The sequence below is a fragment of the Nipponia nippon genome, unplaced genomic scaffold (genome assembly GCF_047370975.1).
Source record: "Nipponia nippon isolate SJK-2023a ecotype South Korea unplaced genomic scaffold, ASM4737097v1 scaffold_2, whole genome shotgun sequence".
Taxonomy (NCBI): domain Eukaryota; kingdom Metazoa; phylum Chordata; class Aves; order Pelecaniformes; family Threskiornithidae; genus Nipponia; species Nipponia nippon.
In genome coordinates, this window is record NW_028262336.1 from 2335276 (window position 1) to 2352214 (window position 16939).

The 16939-nt window shown below is 42.8% G+C and overlaps 1 long non-coding RNA gene across 1 annotated transcript; it reads right to left on the bottom strand.

Annotated features, from left to right (window-relative positions):
* Positions 1-2214: 2214 nt before the first annotated feature.
* Positions 2215-16201, bottom strand: LOC148055607 (uncharacterized). Its single transcript, XR_015705174.1, has 4 exons — positions 16078-16201; positions 15495-15680; positions 11758-11838; positions 2215-2960 (listed from the first exon to the last, which is right to left on the bottom strand). It is a non-coding gene; the product is annotated as an uncharacterized LOC148055607 (long non-coding RNA).
* Positions 16202-16939: the final 738 nt, after the last annotated feature.

A 16939-nucleotide genomic window follows, 5' to 3' on the forward strand; every position in this document is an offset into this window, starting at 1 on the left:
AGCCGAGTACATGGAAGCTTGTACCCCCATCACACTGTGCAAAGGGTGTATACGGTCTGGATGGGATTCATGAGTCATGGGCTCTGCCCACATAGGCTCTGAGTGACCAGCAGAATGGCGATGCTGTCCCCAAGAACTGAGAAAGCGAGCTTTAGTCAACCTGAATTCAAACTGTTAATTAGCTGTACATAAAGAAGTGCAGCTAACACAAGTGAAATTTTAACTTGGAAGAGAAAGAGATTCTTCTCTAGCAGTGATGTGAATTGCCTACGTGGAACGGTCTGCGTGGAGACAGTCGATGGATTTGTGTCTGTGCCTGACTAGCAGTTTGAGGGATTTTACATTGAAAGAGATGTCAGAAAGGATCAAGCTCATAAGGAAACTTGAGTCTGACTGTGCTCTGGCCAGAGGAAAGAAAAGTTACCTCTGAATTCAGTCACCTGCAGGATATCTTTGTCCCAGAGTGTTAAAGAGAGCACAGAAGAATGGTTGGCCACCACCAGACTGAAATGGCTAGGACACTTCCTCTTCTCTGAGACCTCCTCTTTCCCTTGGGTGGAAGGAGACTGACCCAAAAATGCCCTGAAAGATGGTGAAAAGGACACTACTTGACTACAGTTTCTCCTTACCATTTTGTGTTGTTTACAGTTTCTTCCTCTGAGATATCTGTCCTTTTTTTCCTAAACTTCAGTCCTGGCGAGCAGTACTACGAAGCTTCGCACCCTAACCTAGACAGGCGGGGACGTGTCAGAGGTACAGGTGCATCAGGAAGTCAGGGTCGTGTCTCTTCTGGTTGCTGGCAGATGTTTACTTGAGAAATCTAGGAGACCACACTTTTCTTTCTAAGTCTGTAATCCTGTTCTTTTCTCACCAGCAAATCAGATGTCCTCTGCAAACCTTTTCCCTATTGGTCTCATTGTAACCTATATGACTTTGGAGGTTGGTAGGAAAGCTGTTTTGCTGACCCACAATTTTATTCTTGTTGGTAATTCAGTGCCTCACTTGGGTTTTGGCCCGTAATGACAATAGTTACCAGTCTAAAAAGTACTTCATCTTGCTTTTTGTTGCCAGTTGAGTTCAAATGTCTTACACGCTATGTGGAGACCCATTATGTTTAATCATTTTTAACTCTTTTCTTCAAGCTTAAATGGAAGTTTCCACACCTCTAATGAGTAACAGGATACAAAAATTATAACTGCGATTAAAAAAACACAACTCGTAGTCTGTCACAGTATTTTAAATTTATTTGTGTTTAGATACTCAGTTCAAAATCGTACGTGCTAGACCTCTTAGTGGTTAGGGAAAACAGTGGGGAGTTACTAGTCTGGAGCCAGAGGGTGTCTGATTTTCGTTGGAAGCTGGAATATCCAAAGCAGGAGTTGGAGGAGCCAAAAGTCCTTCAGAATAATTTTTCTGTTTTGCAAAATAAACAAAGGAGGATTCAAATGAAAGCAATGCTGGGGCAGATTCCCATAGGAACATACAGCATATTCTGGCAGAGTCCTGGGGCTCTCTTCTGCTTTGATTTATATCAGCATCATAAATGCCCTTTATCATTTACCAGCTGCCAAGTATCGGCAGAACCTACAGGAATAATATGGTTCAGTAATCTACAATACAGCTATTTCTTGGTTGCCTTGTCATCTCCCCATCTCTGTGCTCTCATTTAACTGTCCCTGTGCACATCATTGGCTGATCCCTGGCTGATTTCTTCAGCAGGAATAAGAAGATCCAGTACAACGTCCTGCCTCCTGCCACTCTTCTCTCCTTCTTCAACAAACAGGTTTTATAACAGCCAAGTTATGGTCCCTATAGAGCAGATAGTTACACCAATGCCTTACACCACTGATCATCTGTGTGTGTTGTACAAGAACAAGCTGTACCAGTATGACATAGTTGTCCTGGAATAATGGTATGCACAGTCAGGGAGTGCTCTACCAATTTAACTGTGAGGAAATAATTAAATCAGTGCCAACTGCTCGTTCAAATGTGTTCTTAGAAATCCTAGCCATAAGCAAGGAGTTGCCTATTCCCTTAACCCCTGATCCAACTTCAGAGGAAGGTCTCACATCCAGTTCCACATCTACCTTGACATCCATCATAAATGGTCAACGTAGATCAGCAGGGCAGCTAGTGAGAATTGCTGTTTTTCAGAATATTTTTCTGGTTACAGAATGGGCCTGGGTCAGCACAAAGTCCCACTCCTGCTCCCCTGATTCTCTGTCCTCCAGCCTCTCCACCTGCATGCTATAACCATGGCAAGCAACTAGGAACTGAGAGTTGAACAGCCTTTGTTCCTCTTGCATGACAGCAAGACTCTGTTCTGCATCGAAGCCTCCAGGCGATCTCCTAACAGCATGTGATTGTACTGTCTTTTCCACCTATTTAAGTGCCTTGTGGCACACAGGGAAGGTGCACTGTACAATGCAACAACGTGTACTCCCATGTGTGTCTTTTAAGGAAAAAATACATAAAGGAACAATTTTTTTAAAGGAGAACTCTTTTTTCCACTTATGTATTACTTCAGCTACTTTTAAGTATTTTTTAGGATTAGAATATACCATTCTTGGCTTTTTAAAACAATACTTGAAGTAGGATATTTGTTTAAATTCTTTCTGCCAGACACTTTAGGCTAAACAACACACTGGTGTCAATAAGCCACTTCCCACAAATGAAAACTATTTGCAAGGTCCATAGACATCAAATACCAGGACAGACTCAAGGTTAAGGTCTTCTGTTCTCAGCTTGTCATTTTACCCTGCACAACCAGAGAATTCCAGAAAATGGTCCTGAACAGGATCTCAAGAGATCATCTCTGTTCCTCTGCCTCACAGCGTAGCAACTCCACCTATGGCATCCCCAGCAGCCGGTTTTGTCTCTGCACAGAGAGAGCAGTGAAAGGGAATACCGCCTTCATTTCTTCTGGGGCCAAGAGAGTTGGAGATCGGTATCACTGGAAGCTGTGAATATCAGTGAATGGAAGAAGTGATTACTCAAAAGCAAGATTTCCCATGCAAATCGCAGGAGACCAGAGATTTAGGCAAATTCATGTTATGGCCAAGTCAGTCTGCCTAGCTGCTACTGAACAGCATTTGTCTCTTGGGTCCTAGTTCCCTTTCCTGGCTGCACCAGTCCTAACACCTTGTCACCTGCTCCCATCCTGGTGTTCACCTGATCCCACTGGAGGCTGATTCACACAACCAGCCCAGCAGTAAGGTCAGCATTACGGTGTTTAAACTCCCTACAGCACTGTGGGATCAGACTAGCACCAGGGAGATGTAAAAGAAACAGCAGGAGCACAGGAGTGGGAAGATGTTTATGGCATGGAGAAGGAAGCAGGCTCCACAAACACCTTCCCTGAATGCTATGTCCTAGCTTAGCTGCAACCTGGAATAGCACCATCAACCTGCTGTTGATGCTTTAGGTGGGCATAAGCTGCCACTGCTGCAAAACCAGCAACCCCACTGCCAGCTGCTAAACCCTTTCTCCATCCTGCGTCCCTCCTTGTGCTACCCTACGTATCTGTGCACCCACACAAGGATCCAGGCAAAGAAATCGGAGCAAACAGTTGTCTAGGTACGAGGAAAAGGACAAGGCAGGACCTGTACTGAAGGGACGAAGCGGGGCTGGCTCACTGCCTGCTTGCAAAGGGAGTGTGGAAACCATGCCCCAAGCTGGGACCGGGCTCGCTTGCAGGACATCTGCAGCAGAGCCGTACGCACCTGCCACACCTCCCAGCGCGACCACCATCCCTCGTGGGCACTCTGGTAATTAGATAGCTTCCTTTCCAATGACCAGCACTTATGCCTTATTTGCCCCACCGTTAATATGCCTCTGTAAGCACCCTTAATATGAGATTTTAATGAGAAGTGACAGGAAAATGTTCTGTTAGCCAGCACCAGGGAAAACATCCATCTATTTTATCTTCAGTATGGCACTGACCGCTCTCATCACCTATGGCTGATGTCCTAGCTAAACCACCCAGATGTGCCGGCCAAGAAGCACTTAATGACTTTTTTAAAAAATTCATTTAAAATGAGGCCAAGAATGGCAGGAAAAGAGTTAGCAGCTGATATGATAAAGTCATTGTTGCCCGCCATGCTTGGGGATTTCTTGGGAGAGATTTCTGGAGGCCAACTGATCAGGGACGGGGAGCTGGGTGGTCCTTTGTCTCTATTACTTCCACGTTAGGGGTATGGCACTGGGAGGGTTGGTGAGAAATAACGCCAGCCCCTCATTGCTCACCCGCCTCAGAGGTCTTCCACTGCAAAGTTACTACCTGTAGATTCACTGTTTTCTTACCATATAGCATTGCTCCTCCCTGCTACAAGGTACTACGACATCCTACAGTCACAGTACAACAGCATTTGTCCAAAACGTTACCTCTCACAACAGCAATTGCTGTTATTGCCAGTGTTGCAAAATTAGTCCGCAGATGATAAGACCAGAGCTATTTCCCATGGCAGCCGCAACTCACATTGCCTGCTCTAGCACTATCTCCTGCTTGTGCTCCAGGGAACTGCATCAGCCGGGAAAGTTTTACGGCTCATACCTCTTTAGTAACACCTTGGTACCTGCAGTGGCTTTTCATCTATTGCCATATCACCCGTACTGCATAGAGCCCCAAAGGAACTTCAGGCAGTAGGACGTGGAGGAAGACTGAGCAGCTGCAAACCTTTACCGGTGGTAAACTGAACTGCCCGGCCATTTCTGTCCGCAGCCTGTGACACGAAAGAGCTCAGTGCAAACAAAAAGCATGGCGGAGGAATGCCGTGTTCACAGAAAAACATGTTTTTCTCTGTCTCTGCAAAGGCGCCGTGGCCTGGAGGATGAAATGCTACTGCTGAGTGAAGACCGCCTGTCTGAACCACGGTCTGACCGAGCGCTCCGCTTGGACTTGGATTTTCCTTGAACCACAACCCTGCAGGAATCCCAAATTATCCAGAGAAAGAAAAGGCACAAATGAGGTGTTTGTGGTGAGACAGTCTCCGCTTAAATAAATCCGAAGCGACAAGGAGTTTTCTGCGGGACTGGCAAAGAGAAGCCTTGTGGGGCAAGGACGGGGAGGCTGGGGTGACCCAGGAGGCAGGCTGCATGGGATGCTCGGGGAGCAGGAGGGAGAGCTGAAAACAGCCACCACTGTGCTGTCAGCGTCTCGGAGATGGGGAGATGAGCCCTGCTCAGACCTGGGGGAGCACGTCCTTGGTGCTACCACACAGGATAATTCAGCATCCCCGCCTCGACCTGCAGGCAGGAGTTCTGCCAGCTGAACGAAAACAAAACCTCTCTGACTAAGTACGTAGAAACCATACTCTCAGCTGGAAATGGCTTTCTGCAGTCCCGGGGCCTCTCTCAAAAGCCAAGTCAGCATTTTGTATCGGTCTGGGTACCAGAACTACGGTCAAATTGCACTGTCGCTTGCTGAAGAGCTCTAGCAGAACTATTCGCCATGGGGGAATTAGTTTTGTTGAAGGGGAATTATTTCACAAGTCTGATGATTTCTTGGAGGTTTTGCCTCAGAGGTAACGCTGGAGGAGATGGTCTAACACTGTCAAAAGGCCAGGGTTTCTCTGAACAAAGTCTTGGGCTGTGACCTTGAAATTACTTTCTGTAATATTTTTCTTTGTAGTGTATGTATATATATTCAATATTTTTAAAAGAGGGTGTCAAAATCAAGTGTTTAGAGCTATTCAAAGTGAACAATTTTGAGAATATTATTTCATAAGAAGCATCTATATTCCAAAGGCAGAGGAGTGGATCCTCACTTATTAAATTCCTACATAAAACAAATAAAAAATATTCCATTTTCCACATCCCTCGAAGTTATTATCAGTCTGAGCTAAAAATCTCCGTTTTCTCATTCTTCTTCATAAGCATAATACTATGGCAAATACGCAATCCTCCTGAGGAATTCACTTAGTGGAAGCAGTAATTCAGGAGTGCCACGTCTTCCTAGGGAACGTGTCTGAATCTCCCCAAATATTTGACCTCCCTCTCATAGCCTGCACAAACACTAATGACTCTAATGCTGCTCACGCTCTATGCCTAATGACAGCAACTCCTGTTGCCAATTAGATGAGATTAGGGGAGAGCTGTCTTGTGCATACTGTACATGACAGCCTATTCCTAGAGCCATATATTGCCTCTAAATTGGCTAATGCCAAATTCAGGATGGAAATGGAAAGCTATTTGTGGGAGGCTTGTCCTGAGTCCCCAGCAGGGTGTGAGAATTCGTACTTAGTGCTGATGGTAGGGTTATGCTGCATTGCTGATGGATGTAAAAGGCGGCTGCCAAGAAGAGACTCCAGAACCATTTCCTAAATAGCAGCGATAAAAATTACTGTTAGAGCCTAAATCTGCACTGTTTTCCTGTATTCCAGGCAACTCCGAGCTGCCTAGGGGAGCAAGGACATAATTCTCTGAGTATCATTATGTGAGTTTTTGTACACTAAGCTTTTTATACCCACCTCACAAGGAGCAAGACTGAAAGGGAAAACCTGGCAGGAGAGTGAGAAAGAAGAAAGTGGAGAAAGAAGAAAAACAGCCGAGCAGGCTCACCAGGACCGGAGACTGTGCAAGAAAACCGTCACGTCAGCCCACACCATATCACTGCATGGCCAGAGGTGTCTTATGATCCCATGAAAAAACCTGTACCAGAATAATCAAACCAAATTTTCATGCATTCCATTCACTTTCTGGAGTCTAGGTGGGGACTGGTTTTAAAATGCAAATTTTGGACTAAAATAGGCTCTTTTGATTTGTCTTGGCTATTTTAAACATGACACTAAATTCTTGCTGATCAAAAATTTCTATTGGAAATTTGTATTGCACAAAAATAACCCTTTCTTAGAAGCAGAACTTTCTTTAAAAATGTCGTTTTAAAACAATTTTCTGGTCTCTGTCAAGCAAAATGCTTCAAAATCCTGGAATGTGAGTTACAATAGGCTGGATTATATTTAGAGCTTTGTTGATATTTACTTTGTTCGATTTTTCAATATTTATTTCTTTTCAAATTGTTCGCGGTACTGGAAAAGTTACAGGAAAAAAACGACAACTCAGCTGCTCTTTTTCAAAGCTGATCAAGTTGCATGTTAACTCTTTCAGTTTCAATTTTTTTCCTTCATAAACTAGTTTTTCTAAGTTGACACTGTCTTAAAAAGCCATATGAAGCAAAATTAAAAACTGAAAAGTGAAATAAAAGCATTGACATTCTCAATGGTATTTGCTTTCAGTGATCAAAAAAACAGTAAAAAAAAATTGTATTTGGGAAAAATAGAAAGAGATGTACAAACATTAAAAACTGAAAAACATTCTACCTTTATTCACCCGAAGAAGAAACAACTTTGTATTTGGGGCTTTTGTGTGAAATAGTTCCGATATTTTTCTAACAGCTTTAATCCACGCATATGTTTGTGTGGTGAAAAAACCCCAAAAGGGTACATTCAAAGCTGCTCTGTCCTCCTCCAGCGTGAGTGGAAATTGTCCTTCCTGATGCCTATAGCAGATACACTTTCTGTTTGTACAAACAGAAAACATATCTGCCCCCCCAACACACCTGCACTTCTTTAAATAGGGAGGATTTTTAAAAAGAGGAGTGTCCATAATAATGTTAGCAGTATATAAGAATCATTTCTCCTTCAGTTTTATTTTCACATATGCTGAGTGGCAAAACCAGGCAACAGACAGGTCATATAAAAAAAAAAGAAAGAATATATATCTGGTAGCACATTCTCATTTGTATTCTTCTGTTTGGACAGTCTCTTGCAGAGTTTTGTGTTTGGCAATCGGGTCCAGTTTTAGCTTTCACCCTCCAGAAACTATATTTGTCTACAGTCTGTCCCTCTTGTTGGTCACAAGGAAGAATTGCTTTTCAGGCAATTTTTAGATCCCCTCTGCCCCCCTGTTGCAATTTAGTTATATCCTATCAGGAGGTTCTGACTGACGTTCCCAGGACTGCACTCCTCTACCAGGGGGACATGTCAGGATCTGATATTCCCTCCCCTTTACCTTCAGCTAGAGAAAAAACAAAATTATTTTTAAGAAAGACTGCAAGACATCTGTCCCCTTTGACTTCTTAATTTTGGGTTACCCCATCACATTAAGATCAAGAATGCATTGATTACAATCTCAGGATTATAAAGAGGCTGATAAAATAAACAAACTAAAGAATATTCATCCTTTCATCCCTTACCTCTTTGCCACCTTTACTACATTTCACATTTAACCACTCTGAAACATGAAACCATTATTAAGAACTTCTTTTCATTTTCCTGATGCTGTTTTCCCTGTATCTGGATTCCACTCTTTTTCATCACCTTTTTCCCTCTATTAGGTTGAAAGTTTTTGTACGGGACCTTCACCCAGAGACAGCTTTTGCCATCTATAACCAGGGGTCTCTAGACGCTTCCTCATTAAGTCTTATTGCTGCGTTGGTTTAAGGAATAATGTTAGCCAGTTCATCTTACTAGCTGTGCGGACCAGCAAATTACATCATAACCACTGTTACGATCTCCATCTTACTAATGAATTTAGCAAGCTGTTTCTATTTTATCCCAGAAGCTCCCAGGAATATTTCCCATAGTCTCTAACATTCAGGTTTGTTTCCTGTGGTATACTGAGCTGGGTCTAAGGAATAAGTGTGACCTGCCATTGTAACCTCTCTAGTTTAATCTCCGGTGTTGTTATTTATGGAGAATTGCGATGTGAAGACTGCAGGAAACAATATTTCTTTTGGAAGACTCCTTTGCCTCCCCACCCCATGGCTGCGAGATCCTCGCGAAAGTCACACAGCAGATCAGATGCTGGTTCATCTGCAGCCAGTAACAGAATATTTTGGGCAAGTGTATATCCCACCAGGTCAGCTGCTAATATTTCGCTCTTGCTTTTCAGTGAGACAGGCAGGCATAAGATACTCTGACTAAGACCCAACTTGCACATTCCCACTAAAGCTTAATTTGGCTGCATTGCAACATCTGTGTTGTGCTGAGCCCAGTATCTCTCTGTGCTTCCAGGGCCAAACTCATCTATCATCACAGGCAGCAGTTTGGAAGATGGCAACTGCTGCTGCTGCTGGTCCCAACTTACTGACAAAAAGAAACGAAAAAAAAAGGATTATTTTTTATTTTTAAAGGTGCCCAATAGCTGAGGCTACCCCTCTAGGCAAAATCAGGCTGGAGTTACTCCCCAGACACTCTTCCCACACAAGAGGTGCATACCCTTGAAATTTAATAAAAAGAGCAAACAGCACCCCATAATTTTTGGCCCAAGCACTGACTGAAAGGTGACATTACACAATAAGAGTAAATCTCCCACTCCGTTTATACCGGCCGAGTACCCAGAGACATTTCTGCCATAACTCCCAAACCAAAATAGCAATTGGTGAAATACAACCTGCGTGCTGTTGTCAAAAACAAGTGCGAGTATTGTAGTTAATGCTTGGCAGCAAGCCGGGGAGGCAAAGTTCACCAGAGGGGCCCCGCTGGGGATTCCTGGAGGCACTGTATAAATCTCCGCTCCTCTCCTCGCCCCAGCAGAGGCTCACGATGCGCTGTGTATGGGAGCACCCCGAGAGGTATGCCCCAGGCTGCCGGCAGCAAACACACGTCACAGCCCGAAATAAATAACATCAGTGCACGCGCCCTATGTGTGCACGCATGCACGGAGGAGCGAGGGGCAGTTCTTCCTTTGATGCAAACAGATAACCTTGATTCGATAATAGTTAACCGATCATTGAGGCTCTCATTCATTTGGCTCTTACTGGGCTTTTATAACTATCTGGTAATCGTGGCCTGGTACTTGCAGCTCTCACTGTCCCGTCACGCACCATCAATCTTCCCCCAGTAATTCGGTTTCTGACTCAACAGCTCAAAGTCAATCCACAGCACATCTTTTAGGGAACCACACAGTCTTATTTTAAAGGTTCAGAGTGATGCAGGATTTACCTTATCTATTTATCTGTCCTGAAGCTTAAGTACATCCACTACTAAAAAATTTATTTTAGGTTTGAATTGTTCAGCTGTCAGATCTTGTTACACATTTGTCCGCTAGACCGAAGAGCCCTGTAATATCAGATATCTTCTCCTCGCATAAGTAATTATAGAACATGATTAAATCGTTTCTTAAGCTCTTTTACAAGTGAAACAAATAGATCCCTTCTAATCTCTCATAGTAAGCATGTTTTCCAGGCCACAAACCATCCTGGCAGGAGTCAGAGTCAACTGAAGTCAGTGGAGCTACACTAGTCCTCACTTGCTTAGGATCTGATCCCCAAAATGCTAACGTGAATATTTACAAACTAGAAAGTGTCTAGGTATGTAACTAGACACATTCACTAGTTTCGTACCTTTTATTTAGCTCACAGAAAGTATTCACTGTGTAGACTGCAAGTGGTCCCATTAAATATAGCGTATTCACACACCAACTCAAATACACAGACTACCTGTCAATGCAAAACTAAGCAAAATTCAGAATATTTATCCAATAGAAGATTCTGACATCTCACCTTCTTATTTTATCGCAGCTCAATAGTTGAAATATTAATATTTCTCAGAGAAAGAAAATTACATTTTTACAAAAAATGGCAGAACGTTGCATTTTCATATTCTTTAGTGCAGACATATCACATCAACATTGCCCAAATTAAAACACTTCTACGTGGATCAATGCTGTTGTGAATCTACATTGCCTCATTGTGGTAAATTGCCTCGCAGGGACTGCAGGTCGGTACCCCAACGCCCTTGGTGCTCTGCGAAAGGCTGTGCTCCCTGATGAGACCATGCTCCCTCTCCCCAGCTGGCTCAAGCCTTCCAGAGCCAGGCAGAAATTGGGCAACAAGAAACCTGCGTGGCACTGCGGGAAATGGGGACTTCCAGGGAGCTTAGCTCTGGGAAAAGGTTAAACAGGCTAAGTTATAACACCAGCATTTGGCTTAATGCTGTACTGAGTGGCTCTGAAACATTTTAGGCAAGCGGAGCATAGCAGAATTGTCTGATCCAAGTTGAAGGAAGGCTGAAGTTTTTCATACCCACAGTACGCTCCGCAAAAACTACTGATGACTGCTTTTCATGCAAATGTATGTACACAGACACTTCACAGGCATCCACATGCGTACTGCACATACAAACAGAACTGCCATATGGACTCCAACACATATATAAATCACAAGCAAACACATGTCCTGAACACGCACAGTCAGTGTACCTAAAACTTAGATGGCGAGTCTAAATAGATGCCTTGTCCAAAGTGCCTCCACCACCAGAGGAGATTAATCTTCGGACAGGATGAGTTGCTTGCTTTGAAAGTTTCTCTCTACATACTATAAAGTGTGTAAGCAGCCCATTTAGACTAGAAGCTAAACTTTAATATGGCTAAAATGTACATTATGGACACCAACGTGGTAAAAGCACGTAAACATTTAGTTATCCTACAGATGCATGCAAGCACAAAGCATGAGTGTATAGTACAGCTAATAGAAGCACATACCCAGATGTCTACCCCGCAAACAGAAACCCTTTTTACCAGTTCCCAGAATTTAATGCACGTCCTGCTATTTTCCTCATGCCTTTTCTTAAACCTCAGCTCTTACAGCCAAATGATCACTGCAGAATCAGAAATCTACTTTTACAATGAAAATATTGCTCTTCTGTCATCAAAGCTGTAAAGATCAGACTGAAAACATGAATCCAACAAGCTAAGGAAAAAAGAGAAAGTGGACAAAAGAACCCAAAATCTACCATTTTCCCCAATCTTATGACTTACCCAGTCTCGCTGTTATTTTTAACGCTGTTGGCAACACTGCAACAAGCCCATGCACATTAAAAACACATTCACAAGGAAAACCTAAAAACATAAATACATGTAGATATTACTGGCATGAACTCAACATATGTGTGCGTATCTTACCACCACCGTGCAAATGTGGATATCCAAACTATACGGATGAGGGTACATTCTGCAAAACATATATATGTGTAACACCTGCAAATACTCAACATGCATCCTACACAATGCAGTCACACCACCACAATTATGCACACACAAACACTGCAAACCCACATACCTGCAATTTTGGAAGCACGAAATAGCCTGACTTTCTGAGGAGAAGTAACAAAAATATTTTCATTTGTAATTGATACTTTGCAAGTAAATGAAAAATTTTGTTTCGGTTCAAATTAAAATGTCAATTTTTGGTTAGAAAAATAAATGAAATGCTTTTATGTCAAAATAGCAATTTAAAATGACAGATTTCCTTCGGTTTCAATTTAAATTGTTGTTTTGTTTTGAAAAAAAGAAAAAATATTTAACACAGAAGGAAAACAAAAATGAGCATTGTGTTTCAACGGGCCAACCCGAGACAAAAATACTGTTCGGAGAAAATGAAAACCAACTGGAGAAATTGTAATGAAAAATTTTCATTCAAGTTTTCTCTTGGGAACCTTTACTTTCTAGACAGTGGTAACGTGCACATACAACTCCCTTCTTATTCCACGTACACGTATGATCTGTAGGAGTATTTCATAAGGGCACACTCCGAGCACTTTACACACACACACACACACACACACTCGTGGACACTTTGTGTTTGCGCTTTCGGCATGTGTGCAAGCATCAAACACGCATTGGCCCGCAGCAGACACACACATGTGGTCTCTGTTAAGAAACCCAAGAAATAAAGCCAATTTTAGATCAAGTGAGCTGTGGTCCCCTGGCTCAGGTTCTACTGCAGGTGATTCTATAAACAAAGTTTAGTGCCAATGTGAAAGAACAAATACGCTATAAATAGTTCATGACTTCCAAAACCCCTTGTCTCATTCCAGTCCTTGTTCTAAACCAAACCAGCAGATGGGCTGAGAGCACTTCAAACCCACTCCTTGAAATAAAACGCTGGAAATAAAGGAGAACAGCATGAAGGCAGTAAAACAAAATAGGAAAAGGAGGCGGGGGTGGGGAGAAAGGCTTTAATTTATTGGGGAGAGCACTGGGAATGTAAAAAAAGCAGGAGTGGAAGGAAGAAAGGGGACATCACCCTGCCTGATTGCTATTGTCATTAACTTGCAGCAAGGGTATTAAATTGCAGCATGGGTGCAAGTGCACGCAGCCCACCTCCAAACCAAACCTCCTCAGCATCTGATTCTTCTCTGCACCGAGTGATTTAATGCCCTGGCCCATGCGGTTTATTTACTGCCTCTTGCTCCATTTAATTGAACCCAGGGGCCTTCACGCCCGCACGGGTCAGTGACGAAGCATTTGTTACCTGTGCCAGGCAGCACACCAGAGGCAGGGGAGAGGGAGGGGATCAGCCGTTCAGGCACAGAAAGCAACAGTCGGACTCTGTTGGGGGGCGGACGTGGTTCAGCGTGGATTCTGATTAGTTTTACGAAGCAGGAGGTTACTCTCACATCTGGAGGGAGTTTGCGAGGAACTGAGACAACACGGGGCTGATGCAGCAGGCTTTGCATGTAATGGTCGTTCACGCACAGACAGAGGTGTTAGAAGAACTTGAGAAAATCCCCAAATTCTCCAGTGCAGACTAAGAGCCCTAAACACAGTTAAGGAGGCAATTGGTTTAACTATAACCTTTGTAGCTGCCGAATGTCAAATAATGAAAATTACTGTCCATTAAGAGTAAGAAAATGAGAATATTAAGATATTTACCTACACAAGAAATTGGTGACTGCAGCAACTACACAAGGTGAGACAGCATTACTATTAGGTTATTAAAATTAAGGTCTACTGAGATTAAATATAACTGGAGTTGTATGTAATTCAGTATTTCCATGTGCTGAAGTATAATCCTGCTGGTTGAAAGATCAGTCTTCAGTGCTGCTGGAAAAGTCTCCATAGACGTGAAGCAGCAATGACAGAGTGACAGTCAGTGGATCTCCAGGAGAGGTCACTATCATATGACAACATGTAAAAATTTATGGTACACACACAGCAGACAGCGCCTCGGAGAGACAGCGAGGCAGGCTCCAGAGACGGTCGTTCTGCATTAGCACGGTGCTCCGTGCAGACCCGCCGCTGTGCTACGCCAGGGGAAGCACGGGGCCGCAGGACTAGCTCAGCGCACCATGCCACGCAGACACGGCTTTCGGAAACTCTCTTTTCAGGAAGCATGCTATGAAAAGAACAGTAGGGCTGGGAGCACGTAACTCAGGAATAGAAAAAAGCTGGTCACAAATGCCGTACAGTGGATAAATACACCTACAGGTACCAGCGACCTGTTGAAGAGCTGCAGACTGTATAAGAAAACAGTTCAGGAAGAATGATAAAAGGAAACACATAGTATAGTCCTGAGCACTGCACTAAAGCAGAAATGGATTTTTTTCCACAGGAATCCATACAAAATACATTGCTACTGTTAATCGCTACATAGACTTCTAGCAGCTAGATGGACTGCCAGACATTACAACAGTAACTATCAGAGATTAAGCAAAGCGACGTTTCAGCAGGCATGGCATACTCAAAAAAGCATAGGACTTTGGTATCCTTTCAGAAAGGGTGTGGCAATTATCTGTGAAAAGGAAGACCTCACCTCCATCGCACAGCCAAACAGGGACGCTGTTGAAATGGCTAGAATTCTTTCAAAGTTGCAGAAATGACTCACTACGCTATTCCAGGGCAGACAAATGCCCTGGAAAGGCACTAGTGCCTAGAGCTTCAGCATAAGCAAAGGCAGGAACAGTGAAATGAGTAATAGAAAGAAAAAAAAAAAAGGAAGAGAAAAGCAAAAAGTCACCTTGACCCATGTCCCAGAAGTGTGATATCTGAACAAGAAGTGGCCCAGATTAAACTGTTCTCTCAGGAGAAATCTCATCCTGGGGAAGAAAGTCACAGGTGTCAACAGATGAAACTTGGTTCATAATTGTAAGAGCAGGTAGTTTTTTTTTCCCCTGGAAGCACAGATAAACCTATCCACCTCAAACACGCAATTGAGACGTAAGAGAAGAAAAAAGCCCATTGAACTTGTCAGCAAGAAGCGAGAGGAATTTAGCCTGGCAGGTTGGCTGGGTAGCAACACGCTGCCCGAACACCCACACCACCACAGCAACTGAGGGCAAGGCAGTGCCCTTCGGTTACAAGAATGACTTACATTTACAGCTTTATCAAAGCACTCACAAAGTATATACAAAATTCTACACATTTTAAAGGTGTGAAAAAACATCCCTCCTTAGCCAAGGGAAACCTTTTGCCTTTGCCCAGGCAATTTTATAGGGAGCAGTCTTTAAAAAAATCCACATTATGCCATGTCAGCCAATTTCGGTTTTATGGGAATATTACACAATGTTAAATATGTAAACAGATTATCCTCCTCCTTGTGGTTTGTTTTATTCTAAATAAATGTGCCAAAAAAAAAAAAAAAGATGGAACAATAAATAATTCTGTAGTGGGACCATTTATATAAAAATTTGCACTCTAATTCTGTGGGCATGACTGAATAAAACCTGAACATTGCAGTATCTTGGCATGATATCACACAGAATCAAAACACATACCAGAAGCATAGGCAATGCCAGTCAAATGCTTTGAGATGATGAAGAATGACATTGGAGTCGCCGGACAAGGGCGGAAAACTCACACACTCATCTGCCACCGGTCTCGAGCTTGCCTGGGATGGTAAGGACTCACGGTGCTTCTCAGGCATGCCCCAATGAGAAGTGAGTTTAATCTTTGTTATCAGGCTGGAAGCAAGACGAGAATGGAAACAGGAAAAACCCTGAGCCACATCTCCTAAGTTTTAAAGCTTTAAACCAAGTACACATAGGGTAGCATTTTGAAAGTTTCAAAAGGAATACAATCTGTAAAATCAAAGAGATACCTAGGAAAAGTCGACTGTTTACCAGCACAAACTTCTTTACTTCAGCAGGGTAAGTTCTCAGCTTTAGATTGCAATAGTACAAAGGTGCTATATTTGAAGAAAGGGAACCGCAGGGAATAAAGATAGCTAGTAGGTAAGATATGCTCAGCGAGATCTTTTAATAACCTTTCCAAAAGCAGAAACAACCAGAAAAATCTTTCATCACCATAGGTAGGGTCAGGAGATTATGGGTCACATATACAATGCTTTAGAATTCTCACCTTGTACTCCGCTGAAAAACAGGGAATGTAGTTATATAGCGTCTTCCCTATAAGACTTTTTCATTAAAGAAAGAGAGTACACATCAACAATTATCACCAAAAAAAAAAAAAAAAAGTAAAATTGTCTGGCTTTTAGTTCTGATAGAGGTGAGGAGCAGATGGTTAATAATGAGTGAAGCAGGGGGTTCATTTATATCACATGGTTGATTAGTAGGGTTGGGTGTGATTTGCAGGGTGCCCAACCATAGCTGGTTTTACCAAGTGAAATGATTTCCATTAAAAGGTCTTCTGAACTTTATCAGCTGGAAGGTGAGCTGAGTATAAAACATCAGGCTTCAATTGTTTCAGAGAGAAAATCTGAGAGAGGATCAGTGATTAGAGAGAGTTGCCAGGAAATATTTGATAAGCAGCAGACCTAAGGAACTGTTACATGTCCATTTTCAAAATCCCTTTCTTTCCTGCTGTGCAAAACCAAGAGCATTATTTGGCTATGTGTGAACCACAGAATCTGAAACATCTGGGGGGGGGGGGGTGGTTAGACAAAAGGAAGGACAAAGAAGGAAGCATTTATGTATTCCTGTTCCTTCACTGAAAAGGATATTTTTCTGCAACATGTGCTCTGTAGGTACTGGGTATAGTGCAGTATGGGGAAAGAAAGGTGCTTGATTCTACCTAAGTGTCTCTGTGGAGGACAGAGACAGCTTGAGAAGAGCAAGCGGCCTTGCAATCACTCTGCATTTGTAGGAAGAAACATATTTCTAGCAACAGACCAAATAAATTAAGGGTGTCATAGAGAAATCTGTCTCATTTGGATTCACAGATTTACAGCAAAGACAAGAAACATGAAAAAATGGGAGAAAGC